This window comes from Eschscholzia californica, unplaced genomic scaffold (genome assembly GCF_041429995.1).
Source record: "Eschscholzia californica isolate CP2 unplaced genomic scaffold, dmEscCali1.0.p SCAF_1, whole genome shotgun sequence".
Taxonomy (NCBI): domain Eukaryota; kingdom Viridiplantae; phylum Streptophyta; class Magnoliopsida; order Ranunculales; family Papaveraceae; genus Eschscholzia; species Eschscholzia californica.
In genome coordinates, this window is record NW_028238198.1 from 47201986 (window position 1) to 47213032 (window position 11047).

Here is an 11047-nt window from a genome sequence, read left to right on the forward strand (position 1 = left end):
TGTTTAGAGATTGGTAATATTGGTCAATGAATGCACCAAGAAACGAAAAGAAAACAAGAGTCAATTCCAAAGTTAGGATATCTTGATCTATACATATGATGATATGAATATTAGATATGTATACTCGCTTGACGTGGATTATGCGAAGAGTAGATGACTACTTCAGAGAATTTTGATGACAACTGCGATTCCTGAAATGAAGGACAAAGGGGATGAAAGTGAGAGAACAACAACAATTTTAATTTCCCCAAATAACTCCCTCATTATGTGTTGTGCCACTACTCCTATGTTCAGTGCCATTATTAATGGTAAGCAATATGGTAACTTTCAATCATCTAGAGGACTTCGAGAGGGATGCCCGCTGTCTCCGTATTTATTTATTTTGGTATCTCAATCTCTGTCTATCCTAATAGACAAATATGCGAAGGACTCCTTATTCAACGGGTACAAAGTTAATAGATATGCTCCATCTATATCTCACTTGGTGTTTGCAGATGACTTGCTTATCCTAGGTGAGGCTACGGATAAAAATCTAAAAGTAGTAATAGAGATTATGCATACTTATTCTTCTTTTTTCAGGCCAAGCTGTGAATTTTAACAAGTCATTGATGTGGAGTGAAAACATCACATTTAGGTCACTTAACTTAGATGAATTAGTCCATTTTATGCTTTAATCCTAATAAGATATGTTTATATTCATGACAAGGTACCATAAAAGAACTATGCAAGGAAATGAGCTAAGGAGACCCTAGAAGAGTCAAGAACACTTAAAAGAATCTAAGAAGAGGCCCTTAAAGTCTAGGAGAAAGTAAGGAGATAAAGACTCACCAAGGGTATTATGGTCATTTGCACCTAAGAGGGTCAAAATATAATTTGAGAAAGTCTATGAAGTCTTGGGAACATGATTATCACTTTGGTGAAGACTAGAGATGAAAAGCATAAGAAATGAGCAAGTTAGGAGACAAGAGAAAGATTGTCATTTGCACTCTTTGGTCAAGTTAGAGAGCCTATTATTCAAGTTATAATTAAATGGATTCATTGAATAAGTCAAAATAACTTGAAGAAGTCAAGCTAGACAAAGGAGTGGCTATAACTACTAAAGAAGGGCAAAGTGGTCTTTTGGGTAAGAAATAGAAAGTAATGCCCTAACTTTGTCTCTACACTTCATCTTCTTCCTTAGGTGCTGAACTTAGAGAGAGAAAATGACAATGGAGGCTAGGGTTCATGGAGATTTAAAGATCTAGAGAGGGATAACAAGAAGAAATCTAAATGAAGTGAAACAAAGAAGGTGGAGAAGGTGAAGAATGGGTTAGCTATGCTTTGAAGCTCTTGGCCATGGCTACCCAGCTCGGCCAGCAGCTTTTTCAGCCCATTAATAGCGTGGGAAAGCTTGTTTTGCATAGGGTTTGGTCGTCCAAACACCCCTCTTACTTCCCTTGAGTTCCTTTGTTTGTATCTTCTTCTTCTTTTGATTTCTAGGATTTTTTAAGCTATTCTTAGGGTTGTATTGAGTTATTTGAACTTGCTTGTGATGAATTTTAGAGAGATAAAGTACTTCATATGAGTGATTCATGTTATTATGCTTTAATTTGATTATCTTTATGAATAACTACTCTCATTCTTGATTCAAAGTTTATAAAATAATCCTTCTAAAGCTTGATTACTAGTTATTCTTGCTACATACACCCTAGAGAGAGAGAAATTAAAATAAAGTGAGTATGATTATGGATTTTATGGTGTTTATATGTTAATCACACTCTCATTTGTGCTTGAATTCAAGAATCTTTCCATGTCTAGCTAAACCTCTTGTTGAGGAGATGTATCCATAGATATTTTTTTTTATTTTTTTTTGTAAAAAAAATCCAGAATTTTGATGGCTCTGATACCACTTGATGTAGACGCAGCGGAATTAAAATAAGAACAATAAAATAAACGAAGAACTGTAAAGAAAACGATAAATAAACTAAAACTTGATTAACTTCAATGGTTTTTCTCTTCAATATGAATAATAAAATAGACTAGACCTCCTTTTATAGGATATAAGACTTTCCTAGATAGACTCAAACTAGGATTCCTAAATAATAAAATACTTAAAACATAGAAACTTTAATATAAAGAAATACCAATTTAAAGTAACTTCCTAATCATATACTAACTAGGACTACTATTATGGCCGAATAGGATGTGGGCACGCGTGGACGTGGGTGTGCAACCTTTTCGGGTGCATCAGTCATCGATTCACTTTAGTTTGGGTGTCCCTCAGCTTCAAAAGGACAATTATCTAGGCCAACTTAATGCTCTATCATGTCGGATGCAGAGAAGTATTTAGGAACTCTTATTCTCAAACCGAGAAATAGAATAGAGTCTCACGAGTTCCTGGTTCAGAAATTTAAAAACAAGCTAGCGGGGTGTGATGGGCCTAGAAAGTTTCCTAAATTGGTCTACACCCGCAAGTGCACGGGTGTCAAGTTGTAATATTTTCGATAAGACCGGTTCGTTCCTCAGAGACTAGTTAAGCTTATTCTAAAACTTAGAAATCATACAGTTTTGTTTGAAAATTGGTTTGTAGTTTTGGTGATAAAATAATAAAGAACAAAATAATAAAACAAATAATGATACAAGGAACCCAGATGGGGGGAGATGACCTAGGGTGTCTGGAATCCACCAAATAACTAACTTTTAAACACAGGAAATCAACTGACTAATTATCTCGTTTTATAACTCAGAATTTCGGATAATGAACTATCCTAATTCCGGGAGATGCTTTCGATAAAATCGGTTTTTAACTCCTGAAATTGTAATTTTCTTACTTAAAAAATGAATTTCTAAACTACTACCTATCAATCAATAAGTATGTATCGTCAAAGGATTTAACCTAAGCACGATACATCAAACCAAAAAGCATAGATAGTGAAAAGATAATCGACTTGACAAATTAAAACAATTTAAACATTAAATCACATTCATAGAATTAACCAAATAACTCGTGTTTCTAAAAGCTCGAATATGGTTTCATCATCAACCCTAGATTGAGAGAGTTAGCTATTCATGAAATTAAACTAATAAGTATGAAGAATTAAGAGAAAAGAGGAAAAAAGATTTAACTTTTCTTGCTGATTTTCTCTGTTGCAGCCAAACGCGCCCCTAAGATTCAAACTCTCTCTCAAATTCTGTTTTCTTTCTCTCAATACAATAAGAACAGAAACAAGAGAAGAAGATGATGAAAAATGCTCTCTCTCTCTCTCTCTCTCTCTCTCTCTCTCTCTATAGTAAATATACTCTGTTCTTCTTCTCTATCTCTCTATGATTAAATTGAAGCCCAGAGAAGAAGAACAGAGCCGAATTAATTTCCCCCTCCAAGATGCCCCCTCTCTTCTTCTCTGTTTCTTATATAAGAATAGAAAAATCATACTCAGCTCCTCTGTCAATCTTCTAAATCTTCTCAAATCATCCCTTCCATCAATGGAATATATCTCAAAGATCATCTCTGTCCTTCTCGGCTTCTCTCTCTCTCTCTCTCTTGAAATCATCTTCATGATTCTCTATTATTTCCATCTCTAAACAGAGCACAATCTCTTTCTTTATTCATCTCTGTTTTTATTCTTCTTATCTCTCTAAAATATTTCTTCATCAACAACTTCTTTCAATATCTGTTTCTAATTTCTTTCCTTCTTCTCTGTCATCTTAGTCGAATCTCTTCCTCTCTCTAAAATATAAGGATCCCTATAACAGCTTTCTATCTTTATAAATATCACTTCCATCCTTATTCATTTGTCTAAGAAAATCTCTTCTTAAATCTCTATTAAGATTTCCTTCTTGCTCTTCATTATCTAAAAGCCACTCCACTGATCTCAGTTTATAAAATTGAAGAAGAAATCCCATTCTCTCTCTACTGTATGGAGTATTAGTGAATATAGAAAGAAATGAGAAAGAAAATATCTTTCTCTCGGTCTCTCTCTTCACTCTCTCTCTCTACTGTAAGAGATTTTCTTTCTCTTTTGATTAGAGATGAGATAAAAGAGAATACCCAATAAATTGGGAGTAAATCGTGTGGAGGCAGTTGGAGTTATAAGGAGAATGACTCGGTGTATCATGGAGCAGCGGAAGAAGGTAAGTTACGTACATTTAAAGTCGCTGGATGGGAAGGGGCTCACACGCGTCATCAGATCGAGTTGATATGGACGTGTCACAACAAAGTCCATTGGATATGCACAGGGTTCGCTGACACATGCGAGTGCAAAGCACCTGATCCTAATTCATGAGAATCCCGAAAATGGTCCCGTCCGTGCCCACTTGTGTACCAAAAATTTCCATCTGCCGTCAGATTATGCCATGTCCTTCCGCTAGATCATTGCCACGTGTCCTCTAGTTAAATTGGTCAAATGATTTGACACCAAGTTTGACTTGCTCTATTTCGTTCGTCCGGACACCGTTTTTACTTCTGTTTTCGCCTACTGATTCGTCTGAGACTCTACTTTTCAACCGGGTACTAAAATTTCCAAAATCAGCAAATGGCCAAACTGCCCCTCATGTGTGTCTTTCTTCCGATTTTAACTATTTTTCACACCGAACTCCGTAAAAGACACCTCAGAAAGAAAATCAAACAAATCATCCTAGTAACTGCTCGAAATAGACTAACTAGTCCAAATTAAGAGATTCAGATGAGGCATTTTCATGACTCATCAGGGTGGAAGAAAGAATTGACATCCCAAGCAGGAAGAACCACCATAATCAAGTCAGTTCTTACTCCTATAGGAACTTACTTTCTCAGCCACTCCCTAATTCCAACATCTACATTAAACAAACTAGAGAGGCTTGAGAGAAGCTTTTGGTGGGATCATGAAGAACATCAACATAAGATGCACTTTCTGTCATGGGAGGTAATTCAGAAGTCTAAAGAACTTGGTGGTTTGGGTGTTAGGGACTTGGCCAAGGTTAATGGATCTCTGGTGGCTAATCGAGCCTGAAGATTCCTTTATAACCCTAATGATATTTGGGTTCAGATATTGAAATCTAAATATTACATCACAGGCGACTTTTGGACGGAAAACAGGAAACAAAACATATCAGCAACATGGTCTTCTATTCTTCAGATCCGGGAAGTTTTAAAGCATCATACCTGTTCGAAAGTGGGAGATTGGTCTGAGATTCGGATTGCTATTGACCCATGGGTCCCTACAATACAAGATTTCAAAGCCATTATTAGAAATAGGAATTCAGATCACCATCACTATGTTTCAGATCTATTATTCAACAACAATTGGAATGTAGACTTACTCAAGGACTTATTTGATGAAGACATAGTGAAAGCAATACTTCAGATACCTCTCTCTCATTTGAACAGTCAGACAAATTGATTTGGATGCCACATGAAAGAGGAAAATTCTCTGAAGTCATATTTTAGGCAATCTCCTAATCTACATGAGATCTCAAACTCACTTTCAAGAAGCCATTCTAGCGGGATAAAAAACACTGTGATGTCTAAAGCAAGTGGTTTCGAAAACCAAAGATAGAATAGTCTAAATATCTATTGGTCCCATTTTAGCATCACAAAACACATGCACCCATGTTTGTTAGCTAACCATTACGATGAATCCAACCAGGATTAAATTGGTAAAAAAGTACATTATGTATGTGTTTTTGTATGAAGGGAAAAATGTTCAATTTCAACAAAGGTTTTATAGGATGGTTTCGGGGTCGACGTAGATTCATGAGGACCTAAGGTGAATTTTGAATTTACTTATAATACAAGGGGCCTCAATTTTGAATTTCGCTTTGGACCACCTAAAAGTCAGTGCCGGTCCTGATGAAAGCCAACTACTGCATTGATACACCCCTCATGAAAAACATAAAAAATGAAACTCACAGAGAAGATGAAGAAGCTCCTGGAAAGAAACATCGCCATCTCTTCTTAATGTTTTATTTTCTTTATTGTTACTACAATTATGAAATAAGTCGATGTGCTTCTAAGGTTTCAGGTAATGTTTATAGCTAATCAGTTAGTCTATTTAGAGTATGATAATCAATATTTATTACTAAACTTTTTTGGTTTGTTGTTAATAAATTAAGGGTAATTTCCCAACTAGCCCCCAACTTTGTAACCGGTTTCCTGCCTAGCCCCTTATTTTATAAAAAATACCCAGATGACCTCCTTTTTCAGATTCCATTATCACACTGTTAACTAGTCATCACCTCTCTCTCATCCAAATCATCGCCTCTCTCTGCCACCTCATCATCTTCAACGGCGAAGGTCGCCGACCGGCCAATTTTCCGGCCGGCGACCTTCAAACATAAAAAAATTCGTTTTCTTAACTCTTCTCTCTCCCTCTCAAAAAAAATTTTAGAGAGAGAGAGAATAGTTAAAAAAAAAAAAATTATATTTGAAGGTCGTCGCCCGGCGACCTTCGCCAGTGAAGATGATGAGGTGGCAGAGAGAGGCGATGAGTTGGAAGAGAGAGGTGATGACTAGTTAACAGTGTTATAACGGAATCTGAAAAAGGGGGTCATCTGAGTATTTTTGATAAAGTAGGGGGATAGGTAGGAAATCGGTCACAAAGTTGGGGGATATTTGGGAATAACCAATAAATTAATTATCATATGTTACTTACAGTATGATGTTTACTAATAAGATTTTGATATTGACCCCATTTTTATATGGATATTTGGACTAAACCCCCATTTTTAAGAACTTTTGATTTATACCCCCACGTGGACGGAATACGTTAACTTTAAGGTAATGTCAGCCGTGGAAATCACATGTGAATCTGGACAAAAATGCCCTTATTTACATTTTAATTGCCATCTCAATACCTTTTTTTTCTTCCATTAATCAACTTCATCAACTACAGACAACTATTCCCTTTATCGATTGTCACCAATCAAATTGTCCCCTTTGACCGTCGTTACCGTCCATTTGACTCTTAACCTCTTTTTAATCGTTACCGTCCATTTGACTGTTAACCTCTTTTTGAATTTTCCAGAAATACCCATATTTTAATTACTTCACATCCCTAAATTGTTTCCCTCTCTTCTTCACCTTCTCCAAATTGTTTCTCTCTCTAAAATCAATCAAACAACTCTCTTCCCAGATATTTAAGATTTTCATTTTTCTTTCTTTTTCCCAAACCACAACCATTAAATTTTTCAAAAATGATGCTATGCCCGGTGCCAATCCCGGCCCAAACCCGGGACGCCGACGTGGCACAGCCAACTGGGCATAGCATCTGACGGAATGCAAGAGGAGTTGAGATTTCCCAGTTTCCATAAATGATCCCTTTAAATTATTTTAATTATAAAGAGGGGCTTCCCTCAAAAAGATGGGTAAAACCCTTTTCCTTTTTTTTCTTTGTTCACGAGCAGTTCATTGAACTTCATTTCTCTCTCGACATTTTTTGAGTTCCAACCTAGGGTTTCATTGTTCTTCATCCAAAGTAAGGGGTTCTGGTCAGAAATCATCATTAACGGCTCTTCGTCATCCAACGCTTTAATCTAGGGGTATTTCTTCAGCATCCAGCGCCTCGGTCAGATCTCTCTATCTCAATACTTGTTACCTCTTCTCCAGTTCTCTCTCTTTTGTTCGTAAATTTTATCCTAACTTCTACTGTCTATTGTCACACCCATGATTCACTTATGTTCGATTAATGATTATGTTAGGTTACTGATTTGTTGTATTTACTTATGTTTGTTAAGTTAGATTACTGATTTTTGTTAGGTTACTTTTCAATTGATTTTGGTCAGATTCTGCCCTAGATTTTTACCTGAATTCAATTCAGAATGGTAGGTCTGAACCGTATGATCATAAGATGAGTCAGAGCGTATAAACTTTTGTTGGGAGATCATATAAGCATTGATTCATATAATTTCATATAAACGAATATTTCATTTTCTTAAGATTAAGCGTCTGATGTGGATATTACAGGAGTGCAGTTTATGATCGGCAATTGGCTCAAAAGCGTGAAAATGGTGGTCGGATTAATAATGAGGAACAACTAGAACCCCAGAGGGAAGCTCAACAACCCCAAGATGAGACTAAACTGAATAAAGATAAGAGAAGCATGTGCTATCATCTTTGGTGTGATTCATTAAGAAGAAGGTCCGACAAGTTCAATTACCAGCGACAAAAAAGTGGCACGGAAAGATAATGCAGTCAAGTCTGGTGCTATGAAACTTTTTTATGATATCAACGTTCACATAGAGAAAGGTAGCACACCAGAAAGTTGTAATGGGTTCAGTGCTGACACATCCTCTGCAGTTATAGAGAAAAGTGTTTTTGGGTTCCGAAAACATGAATCGATGACTGAGACGATGCAGCAAAGTGTTTTTGTGTTGTATGCACATAGTAGTGGATAGAATAGAGAGAAGAAAGAAATGTTGTTTATATTCCAAGGCTACTGTGGTATTGTTGTTAGTCATATAATGAAGATTTCTTGCCAATTGAAAGACTATTTTTAGCTGTTTATTTTTCATTTACGAACTTAAGAACAGGCGATCACTAGTTGGCTACGAAAAACTTAGTAAAGACCATGAAACTTAAATCTCTAGACTTCATTGTACATGAATTCAAACAGGAAAAATGGCAGGAATTCGAAAAGGTAAGGGTAGACAAGTCGGATTCAGATAATGAGGAAAAGAAATGTGAACCATAAACCATTTGTATCTGAAGTACTAAGATTCTGCAACTCTTATTATAGGCTAGTTCATATTTTATTAGGAATTGAAGTTGCACCTTTCTTCCTGTTCGTCTTCAAAATTCTTCTTCATTTTGCAATATCCCAACTATTTCATGCTGTTAACATCGAAAGCACCCACATCCACTATACATTTGTTGCACTAATATAAGCATATAGGCAAAGCAACAGCTCAAATGTGATGCAAGCAGCAGATATGATTAAGCTTCCTTTAAAAATAGTTGGGTTTCATGTAAAAAAGAACTCTTTATTCATAAAATTTTAGAACACAAAAACCACAATTATTGTCATCATCTACTTGAACCTTTACACCTAAACCCCTTTCTTCTTTGCCATTACTACCACTAGGGGACCGAAAATGATACGATCGAGATTAAACATCTTCAACAACATCTGCATCCTGCAATTTACAACGAATCGATCCCTTCAATCTGTTGCTTTGCAATGTATCTTTCTCTTCGTTCTTTCTGAAAAACGAAAAACAGGGAGAAAACAAAGAGATATCAGTATACATATGCAAATACATATAACACGTTAGTTTAACCGAAAAAGCAGGCCAAATTTCAAAGTGGGGTGGTTGGATTGCGCACAACCAATCAAGATAAAGAAACAGGTGATAGAATCCTTCTGTGCACCTCGGATTTCGGCTCCTTTTCTCGAGCATACAATCGTTTGTTTCGTATATATATGTGGAATATTTCGTAAAAGAAAAGCAAAAGAATGAGAAATAAGCTAGTTTTACCCATTCATCGATAACTAATCCTTCTCTGATGATACGTGGGTTAGTTTCTTCGGGAGGTTTCTTTCATGCCTCAAGTGCAGCTTCCGCCTCAAGCAAAAGAATGAGAGAATTATAAACAAATACTATTTTGAACTCCTATATGTTCTAAAGTTAATTACTACCAATTCATTTGTACTTCGAGGGCATAGTTCATGTTTGGACAAATAAAACATAATAAGATCCTATTTTTCTCTCTTTTGAACCACATCGCGCCAAAATCAAATTCAGTCACCCATTTAAACCATAAAAAAAGGTCAAAATTTGTCTCAAATCAATCTAAACTAATGTTCAAATCACATCAAATTTCACAACTCATGTATTAAAATTTTCAAGCATAACTATGGTATGGTATTACCAAGTCATACTCTTAATCACATCTCACCAATATTGTAGCTTGGGTAACAAGTGGTTCCTAATACAAAACTGTGTATTTCAGTATATACATTGATGCAATTTTCTTTAAAATCCCCAAATAAATTGATGCGATTTTCTTTATCACATCTTACCAAGCCATACTCTTAATCACATCTTACAAGCCATACTTTATGCTAAAAAAATCCCCAAATAAATTGATGCAATTTTCTTTAAAATCTAAAACCCTAGTTCTGTTGAAGTAGAAAAATTGAGAAAGAAACAGAAGAAAAGTTGGAATTCAACCAACCAAAATTGATGAAAATCCAATTGGAAGTAGATAATGAACTTACCTGATGATGGATTTGAGCAAATCAAACCCAACAATGTGAATCGAGCAAAACCCAACTGAACGAGCGAGGCGAGCGGCTTATTCCATGATGATGGAATCGAGCAAAACCCTAGTTCTGTCAAGATTCGAGCATAACCCTTTTAGAATCAAGCAAATGAAACTAAGAAACTCAAGAACGAACTGGTCCTAAAACCTGAAACTATTACCCTATAAAACCCTAGAATTTTACTAGGTTTTACTAGTTATGTTAATCGAACTTACCTGATGATGGCTGGGGTTGGAATCGAGTGAAGAAGAGGTATTTCTCGAGTGATTTTGAACCAAAACCTAGCTGAAATCGATTTAGAGAATCATCAAGTTTTGCCCTAGCTATTGGAGGAAGAGGGAATGAAGGGAGTGAAATCCCGTGTTTTGCTTTTGAGTTGAAAATGGACTCAACTCAAAAGACTTAAAACTTGAGGGACCAATTCGTAAAATTTGTAAAACTACCCTCTTCACTCTGCCAACTCAGGATGCTATGCCCGGTTGGACTGCCAACTCGGCTGGCCGGGATTCGGCCGGGAAAACCGCCGGGCATAGCATCATTTTTGTAAATTTTTTTCATGGAAGAAAGAAGATGATAAAAAATAATTATTGCCTTCTCTCTTTCTCTCTCTAGATTTGTTTCCTCTATAAAGCCTATCTTCTTCACTAATTGAGATTTCACAACAAGAGAGAGATAGAGAGAGAGAGAGAGAGAGAGATCAACCAAACCCTAATCTGAGAATGAGAGAAATTCTACATGTTCAGGGAGGACAATGTGGAAACCCAAATTGGAGCTCAGTTCTAGGAAGTGATCAGTGATGAATATGGAATTGAACAGACTGGGAGATTCAA

General features: G+C 36.1%; 2 long non-coding RNA genes across 4 annotated transcripts; one reads left to right on the forward strand and one right to left on the reverse strand.

Moving 5' to 3' along the window:
- The first annotated feature begins 7310 nt into the window (after positions 1-7310).
- LOC147567220 (uncharacterized) lies at positions 7311-8433 on the forward strand. The gene is made up of 2 exons (XR_015230723.1): positions 7311-7520; positions 7919-8433. It is a non-coding gene; the product is annotated as an uncharacterized LOC147567220 (long non-coding RNA).
- A 433-nt stretch (positions 8434-8866) lies between these two features.
- Positions 8867-10607, reverse strand: LOC147567221 (uncharacterized). Of its 3 annotated transcripts, none has more exons than XR_015230722.1 (4): positions 10433-10607; positions 10173-10286; positions 9430-9509; positions 8867-9154 (listed from the first exon to the last, which is right to left on the reverse strand). It is a non-coding gene; the product is annotated as an uncharacterized LOC147567221 (long non-coding RNA). The 3 variants fall into 3 exon arrangements; XR_015230721.1 differs by having other exon boundaries at positions 9430-9516; positions 10433-10595; XR_015230720.1 differs by lacking the exons at positions 10173-10286; positions 10433-10607 and having other exon boundaries at positions 9430-10164.
- Between the last annotated feature and the right edge of the window lie 440 nt (positions 10608-11047).